Below are 9,577 nucleotides of genomic sequence, written 5' to 3' on the forward strand. Positions count from 1 at the left end.
TATTCTTCAGCAATTGTGCCAGGAGCTTTCTCCCTTACCTACCTTCAAAGAACTACTTTAAAGCAACATGTTCTGTAGCCATACACCCCCAGACAGAGCTTTGCAGTGCCCAGCACTTCAGCAAAGGATTTTTTATGCTCCCTCTCTGATGTTTTTTTTCAAATAAAAACCTACTGTAAGTAGTAACTCACTAACAAGGCACACATAATCAATATTTCCCCACGATTAATAAAGGAAAAACATGTGGTTAACAGACCTCTCTAATAAAATGGACAGAAACTTATATTCAATATTACTAAATGGATGTAACTTACACTTGTGAAAAAGTTTCAAACCACAAGTCTCCCTGGAATAGTCATACACGTTGCAAAACTTCCATTTCATCCCTGTGTACATGTTAAAGAAATTAAAACAAGTCACTAGGTAAACCGTGACTGCCTCACTGTGGAATAAAGCAATGCTTGCTTCCAGTAGTTTGCTATTACTACCAAAACATTAGTTTTTTCTTCATCCCTCAGAAAAAAAAAAATGGTATTTTGGTCAGGTTAACAATCCAAGTTATTTCTGAAGATACTATCACAACATTTGATAGGCTGAAAAATAACTTACAATAGCTGAAGCTGATTAATCAGTTGATCTCAGCTGAAGTCACAGCCATGCACTCAAGCCACTGTAGTGGGTTGACCCTGGCCAAATGCCAGGTATCCACCAAAGCCACTCTCTCACTCTCCATCTGCAACTGGACAGAGGAGAGAAAAAAAAAACAGCAAAGGATTCATGAGTTGAGATAAAACATGAGAGAGGTCACTTACTGATCACCTTTACAGGCAAAATAGACTCAAAGTGGGGTAGTAATTAAGTTTATTACTAACAGAATCAGAGCAAAAGAGTGAGAATTAAAATAATCTTAAAAACACCTTCCCCCCACCTCTCCTTTCCATGTTCTCCCTCCTCCCCCCCAGCAGTGCAGGGGGACGGGGAATGGGGGTTACAGTCAGTTGTTGTTTCTGCTGCTGCTCAGGGAGAGGAGTCCTTCGCCTGATCCCATGAGGTCCCTCCCATGGGAGACAGTCCTTGATGGACCTCTCTCTGGCATGACTTCATCCCTCAGTTCTTCACAAACTGCTGTCCTGAGGGTCACTCCTCCATGGGGTGCAGTCCTTCATGAATGAGCTGCTCCACTGTGGGTCCCCCGCAGGGGCCACAAGTCCTATCAGGGAAAAACCTGCTCCCGTGTGGGCTTCTCTCTCCACGGGCTGCAGGTCCCCAGCAGGATCCTGCTCCATCCTGGGCCTCCCACGGGGTCACAGACTCCTCTAGATATCCATGTGTTCCAACATGGACTCCTCCATGGGCTGCAGGTGGGTCTCTGCACCCTGATGGTCCTCCCTGGGCTGCAGGGGCACAGCTGCTCCACCATGGTCTGCACCACGGGCTGCAGGAGCCACAGCTCCGGTGCCTGGAGCACCTCCTGCCCCTCCTTCTGCGCTGACCTTGGTGTCTACCTTGTTGTTCACATGTTCTCACTTCCTTCTTCCCTGGCTGGAACTCTTTCTGAGCAATACCTTTCTGTTCTCAAATATGTTATCACAAGGGCGTTACTATCACTCCTGATGGGCTTGCATTCCTTAGCCAGTGGCAGGAAGCCCGTCTTGGAGCTGGCTGGCATTGTCTCCACCAGACAGGGGAAGCTTCTAGCAGCTTCTAACAGAAACCACTCCTGTAGCCCCCCCCTCCACTACCTAGCCATAAAAACCCACTACAATGTCTTATAGCAGAAATGCAAGTTTAACGTGAATTTATTCTCAGATTTTTTCAAAATTCTCAATAGTTTTTCAAAAGGTTCTGGTTTAACACTGATTGAACACAGGGCATTACATAACCATTTACTTTAAGATCTGTTCAAAACCTACCTAGCAACTTTATTGCTATACCCAAGTTCCCATTTTCTTTCTCTGAATATTCTTATGAACTTATCTTCCTTGGAAGCACGGGCTGGCTGAGCTTCATCTTTGAACTTTCTGGATGATTTGCTTAAACAAGTACAAGTTCACATCTGATCACACGGACAGCAACAAATCAGATTTTATTTTCATGAGAGAATGACATTCTCGCTCTCAGAGTGTAACCCTTGCACACCCATCACTTACCACATGTAGGTCCTTTGAGCCTGCTTCAGTGAAAAATAGTTAAGCTGGAGTTGCTATTCCGCAGATTCTTATTTCCAAATCTTTTCCTGCAGCCTCTGTAGCATTCCAGTCTGCTTACAGCAAAAATCAATGCTTATGCAAAACAAGGATGTCATCTTAATAAGGAGGACACCTTGTGACAAACTGAACACTTTATGTTTTATGTTGGATATCAGCATCGCAGCTGGGTGTTGTTTAGTTACTTCAGTGACTTCATACCTGATTATAGATGATTCAGTTTCCAAGTTGTCCAAATTATGCTGGCTACTGTACTGTTAAACACATAGCCTTGGTAATTCACATGTATGGCTTGTGCATGAGAACATTCTGGTTACTGGAAGCAGTATTTACCTGGCTATATCAATAGCTACAGCTACTGGCTGTCAGAGTAATGTGTCTGGTTACTGATAGGTCAGCTCTGCTAATATGCAGGTCAGATTGCTCAATCAAAAAAGTTATTTCATCAGCTTCTATACAATATATGTATTCATAAAATTGAAATGTCTTATTTCTTCCACTATTATCACATTTTCTAGCATTTGATTCGGAAATGCTCTTTTATTTGGGCAACTGTGCTTGTGAATCTACATTTTTGTTCAGCTTTGGAATAGCATAATTCCCTATGGAAGGGAGAATCCAAACCAAGCAACACTGCTGCAGAGACTATCCATGAAATATTTTGTTTTGAGCTTTTCCATTCAAAATTTAGCAGCTGTGTCTAAACCAGAAGCCTTGGAATGAGGCTTAGCTGTGCTGAGGTTGGGAGCCATGGCCCTCCAAGCATGGGAGCATCTTCCCAGGTAGCTATCCCCAGGGATGCTTCAAACACGACCTCCCTCCCAGAGGATTACCGGCCATTTATCCACACACCTCCATTTTGAGAAGACATTGTTTCCCACACAAGCAAACAAAAGCTGATTTATCAGTGAATTCCTGCCCCGTCCTATTTTGACTTCCCATCCTCTCAGTGTGGCTCTCATGAACAACTATTTAACTGAAGCTTAAAAGCATCAGTAACTTTCAAGTTAAATCGCTGTACAGCTTCTAAATGCTCACTAGGACATCTTGTCTTACCAAGAAAGTAGTATATAAACAATGAAAAGGCATTATAAATCCATCCCAATGGCTTTGCAACCCCTTAACAAGGCAACGAAGAGCCTAGGAAAGGTCACAGGCAGAAGCTTCAGAGTGATGCAGAAAGCAGGGCAGAGCAACACTAGGAATATTCCACGAGTGCTTAAATAGAAGATACTGATCCAGGAGAAGTTTCTCTCCCTCCGATGTTTTCTCAGTATTTATTGATTATTATTAATGTTACAGAAAGACTAAAAGTATCTTGCATTGTCCTCGTATGGGACAGGTCTGAATTTTAACAGTCCCAGCATGAAGTGATAGGATAAATAATCTCAAGAGCTACAGTAGCCCTTGCAACACATGGGCAAGCTGGTAATCAGCATTGCCTTCAAGCTTTATAAGGCAATTACAACTTTATTATGAAAGATTAAGTATCATGGTGAAATCTTTGTGAAGAAAGGAATAGGTAAGCTTGCCTTAGTAATACTTATGCTAGAAAAAAATAAATAAACCCAAGTCTTAGCTCTTTGGTCTTTTATTTTCCTATTTAATTCCACTTTGGTGCAGTTTATACCCTTTTGCCAATAGTAAAAACCACACATTCTCTCTACTTGCAACCTCCTTTACTTCAGAAGCACACAAGTGGTGGTATTTCACACAGCACAGTTAGCTTGTTCCCTGCACAACAGAACTAAGACAGCTCAGTTTCAGACAGATTCCTGAGCCCGTACATCTACACCCTCCCATCACACCAGATGCCCTTGCTTCCTTGCTCCAATACACCCTAAGGCGCCTCGTCTGCACACACAGAGAGGGTCAGACAGAGGAGTGGCTGTTGCAGGTGTGCAGCAGCCTCTTGGCCAGGAGACCTGCTCCAGGTCTTCTCCCCAGTGAGAAGGTTCCTCAAGGCTCAGTTGCTTTGGGATGTCTCTGACTCCCTTGCTAACATGCAACAAACTGAGCGATTGGTTCGAAAGCTTTTGGGATAATACTAACAGATTGAAAGGCAGCAGCCAGTAGAGCCCCTCCAGCACTGTTTCCTTAGCAAGCAAGAATGAACATTTCAGAAAGGTTACACTGAATGACTGGAACCTCCAGGCTTCATGGGGAAGAGGAGCAGGGAGGAGTGTGCTAGAGAGCTGTTTTCTGTTCTTTGATCTTGCTGTTAAACATATGTGTTTCTTACAATAACCATTTTATTGATTTTGAAAACTCATCTTTTTCCAAGTTTTCTACCCTCTCTGTCATATAAGAAACAATAAATTCATAAGCAGCACTGACAACAGAAAGTCAAAGTTTTTGAAGGCCATGGTGCTCCATTCCTAAACAAACACATACTTTTTCCACATACGCAAAGCATCTGTGGCTGAAACAGCTCTTGAGGAAGCTCAGGGGAGGAAACTCAAACACTGTGAGTCAAAGCTGCAGAAGGTAAGGCTACTCTTCATAGAAGGTTATAAAATCTCTTCCTGTCCCTAGAAGAAAACATGCAGGACAAGAACAATACATGCTCACTCACTGTGAATGTAAGTGACATTTTACCTTGGTGTGCCTTGTTCTTGCCTGTGCCATACTCTTCCCCCCAACTCTGAAGGCAAGTTTTCCAGAAAAAAAGGGTTTAGTTGTCTATTTCCATGAACAATTATCCTCCCTGGAATAGAGGTTAAGAACTCCCTGTCAGCAGCACATGGAAGCTGTACTGAGGGGAAGCACTGGGAGGACACAGTTGCAAAGCAGGAAAAGGAAAAAGAAAAATCCATTATAATCATACATGTAGAAGAGGAGAATTCTTTGTTAAGCTGGAGAAACACCATGGGCATGGCAGTAGAAGAACAAACTGCAGTGAAAACATGAATCAGAAGGCACTGCTGGGTATGACAGTCATGTGTTTTAGTTTTAAAGGAAATTTCACAAAAGGAAGGAACAATATTGACACAGATTTTACATGTGCATTCATTACCTGACCACTAAATGCTCCTAGTACCTTTTAGCTGAAATAATCCTTTATCCTGGATCACAAATTTCTACTCATGGCAGATTTTGTCAGCAAAGCAGCTCTCTCTTCTCTGAACAGTAAATAAAAGCAATGACAAAGTTAACATTAGATTACCTAATCAGATTACAGACTTCTCAAAAGATTTGCCTCTTTGTCAAAGTGCTCCTCTGGAAAACCTGAGCTGGCTCCAAGAGATGCAGCTTTTAAACAAGTCATGTACTGATCCAACACAAAGCTCTAAGTTATTAGACAAGCATTTTAACTAGTGTGTCTGATCTTACCCAGTTGGTTAGTTATCTGTACTTTTTAAAAAAGCATGCTTAGCCTCAGAATATACTTTTATACAGTGTTTGCACTCAGTGTAAACTGGTGTATTTCCCTCTAGCAAAATAGAGATAAAAAACCTGAATAAATATACAGTAATGAACACATTTGTAAAGGCCTTTAATGGTCAAACACTGTATGGAGTATTTGCTAATGGCAAACATAAGTTCCCTTACTCCTATATCACTCACAAACATTGCTGTCAGGGCCAGCAGGAAGCCTCATATGCTGTCAGAGACTGGTAACAAGTTAGAAAACTGCACTATAGCATGGAAATTGTAACTGCAGCAACTCATCTCTGCCTCCTAGCTTCATGTCTCAGTGTGACGTCACTTGGTGAGATAGTGCATTTGCTTTTTGCAAGAAAAGGATTCTTAACTCTGTAAGGCAAAAAGAACCAGCTGGAACAGTGCAAAGACCTGAGCTGACTGAGGATCACTGTCTTCTCATTATATTATTATAAATTATTATAATTATAATATTATATTATTATAATAATTATAATATTATGTTATTATCAATGTTATAGAATGTCTAGGATGTTTCTTTCCAAGCAAGAAAAGCCTCTTGTGTAGCACTGAAGAGCCCCAGAGTGAAAGCCCTTGCCACTCTCAGTGCCAGACCAGAGCCCCAACCCAAAGGGGTGCTTCACAATCTCCTCTCCCATGGCTTTTTGCATTCCAGGCAGGCCAAGAGATACAAAAAAGAAAGGATGCATTTTAAGGGTGCTTGGTCTAAAGTAAATGACCTGAAGCGGGAAGGCCTGTGTTCATTAACAGGCTTATTCAGAAAATAAAATCTCGGCAGTTAACTGGTGCAAGAGTTGCCATACTTTGTTGCATTTATGAAAGCCTACCCAGCAAAATGCCATCACCTGTCCTTGGCTCAGCTCTTCTCTTCAAAACTCCAATCAAAAGAGATTTAAGTGGTCAAGAACATCAGCCACAGATGCCATTAAAGCAAAGGTAAAAAGGACAAGACTTTAGGCAAGGCAATCCTAGCAGACCAGGTATAGACGTAAGGGATGGATTTACTGCAGTTTATCATATGTAAGACAACAAAAAAAATAGAGTGACTACACCACAGGCAAACCTGAAGTTGCTACTCTTGTAGCTTATGCACTTTTAAACTAAGTTTAGTTTTGTTCTTCTCCTTGTTAAAAATCCCAAACTTACACAGCACTGTAAGAATCATTATTATTTCAATTGCTTTTTAAATAGGACTTAATAGCAATAGAAAAAAGGAGCAAGTAGGAGCCGAAACATGAAAGGCAGCTCTTAATTTTAGTTCTGCTTTGTCAAATGTAAATGTAAATGCAATGACCAGTTTTTTCTGCAGCAGCATTTATTCACAGGGCCAGTTTGAGGCTGGTTCACACTATGAAGTTACACCCCCAGAGAAGACGAACCCAGCATGCTTTAATAATTAGTACACAATATGTTTGCCTAGCAATTAATTTATATCAGTTTCAAGATGTGCCAAGCCACACATACCACTGCAACCTCACCTGCTCATAGGAAGGAAAGAGAAATTTGTCCACAAGAGGGGGATAACAGACCAACAGTAAAGTCTTTTGCTCTGGTACAGTTGTACACTAAGAGGCTGCTACAGTCCCAGGCTCAGAGAGGTGAGCCCTCCCCTACAACTTAGAAAGCATCCTACGGGGTGTGGAAGGGGAAGGGCAGAAGGGGGCTTAGCAGGAAGGAAAGAAGCACTTTAGAGTGTAATGAAGTACCCTGTAGACTTGCTTGCTTTGAACTTCTGAAACTGGATCTGAGCAGGCAGATAGTAAGTTGGCTCAAAACAACTGGTGCTTTGTCAGGTAAATTCTTTTTTTTTTTTTTTTGAGTATTTGGTTTAAAAAAAGCAATTTTGATCATGTTGAAGGCAGGCAAAGAGGAGGTGTTCAAACTATGACTGGTAAACTTCGTTTGCAACAGTAGCCCAAAGAGGAGGCCTGATGCTACATCAGGGCTATTTATCAGTCAAAAGTGTTTCATATTATCCAAAATATACTAAAGCATTTATTTTTTAATGTTTTCTTATTGCACTACCCCAATGCGCTGTACCAGAGGTCTGAGAACAGAAACTATCTGTGCTCCATAGGTGAAACCAGGGACACTTTTATTAGCATTGCTTGCTGCCTGACAGGAGTTACTTTGTCACGAGCAACCTGCTGATCTTGCTCTAGAAATATTGATGACATTTTGGTGGTCACTTGAGGACCTTGACGCTCCCTGGCAGCCAGAACTCTGGCTCCCATGCCTCAATAAGCATGTGTGCCAGATCTGCAGTGTAGACCTGAGGAGAAACAGTGCCAAGGGCTGCATCCTGACCACCCACTCAGGTATGACAGCCCAAGGAGAGGCTTAGTTGCAGTGGTCCTTTCTGAGGCCTAATCACACAGAGGTACCGAAACCCCACCACAGCCTCCCCAGCCAACTAGTAAGTGTTGGTTTGAGTTTTTCCACATTGGCAGAACACTCTTTACCAGCAGGAGCAAGCTGGCAGCTTCTGCCCAGCTCTGCCACTGCACCCACACTTGCATGTACAATGCATCTGAAATTTTTCCCCAGCAGTAGCTGCAGACCTGTTGGTGCATCCCATATGAGATTCACTCTCCAACCCTGGGGCACACACAGCCAAGATCTTCTTCTCCTGGGCCAGGTTGTGCTCCCAAAGCAGAAGCTTTAAGCTAAACCTCAGCTCAGCTCATTACACATGCTAGAACATGCATGGAGAATCTGCCATAGCAGGACAAGCATACCCTGCACCAGGAGAAAAGAAAAAGAAAAATTACATTTAAAGATTGGCCATGTGACTTTGAACTTGGAAAATGTTTCTTGAGGTCCAGGTACCACCAGTAAATGGAATACGTCATCCTCGCCTCCAAAATGGAGAGAGATAGGGCCAGGCACAGTTTAGGCAGTGGCAGAGGCTAGACACATCAGGGAGGTCTTCATCCCTGACAAAGGTATTCTGCAGCTGCCTGACGCCCAACTGCAGAGATACACATGGACATTGACATAATTGGCACTCCCAGGCAGGAAGATGGGATTTCGGGCCAGGGAATCCTTATTTAGGGCTTCGTAAGCTCCAGATTTGTTCTCTCAGGATCAGCTTTTCACATGACAGTATAATTTCCACAATAATTGTCTTAATTTTTCCAGGCGTAAGTGCTTGATAAGTGCCAGCAGTGGCTCCCTGAACCCTACAGAAATTTACAATAAAAACAAAAAAACCAAACACAAAACCAACCAAACAAACAAAAACCCCCAAAAGAAAAACAAAACACACACATACACACACAAAAACCAGCCAAACAGAAAAGAGCAAAGTGTTTCCAAACATTTCAGGGTGATGCAGTCTTCAGAAGGAGGTCCCTACATGAAATCCATTCTCCAAATCCTGATTTTGGTCCAGATCACTTCTCTGTAGCAATGCACCAGAAAGTAGCATGAATGGTGTTGCAAGTAGAGACAACGGGGTGAACCTGGCACCCTACACAGATATGCTTAAGAGGACTGTCTCATTGACAGCAGCACACCGTAACCCATACCAGAGGGATGGAGCAAAAGCTAAAGCAGAGAAGAATGTGTCTGTTGGAGCCTTCAAATTTTTCTTAAAAAAATAAACAAAAAACAAACAAAAACAAACAAAAACCAAACAAACAAACAAAAACCCAAACAACAACAACAACCAAAAAAACCAAAACCCACAACATACACACAACTAAGAAATTCAAGTTTCAGGATAAAATGCACATTTCAGTGAAAAATTTTGATTTTTAAATTAGCTGGGACCACCACAATCACATGACCCAGAGCTGGAACAAAACTGAGGATTAGAAACAACCATTTGATACCAAGTCTGTCAAAGCAAAATAGACCATACTAGCAGCCTTTCTGAGCATGGATTTTCTGCATGTTGTCAGCCAAATTTCACTATAGCAAATTCATACAATGAAAAAGAGAAAGGTTCACCCCAGCCCTTG

Source organism: Pipra filicauda, unplaced genomic scaffold (assembly GCF_003945595.2).
Source record: "Pipra filicauda isolate LSUMZ 115617 unplaced genomic scaffold, ASM394559v2 scaffold367_size712859_pilon, whole genome shotgun sequence".
Taxonomy (NCBI): Eukaryota; Metazoa; Chordata; class Aves; order Passeriformes; family Pipridae; genus Pipra; species Pipra filicauda.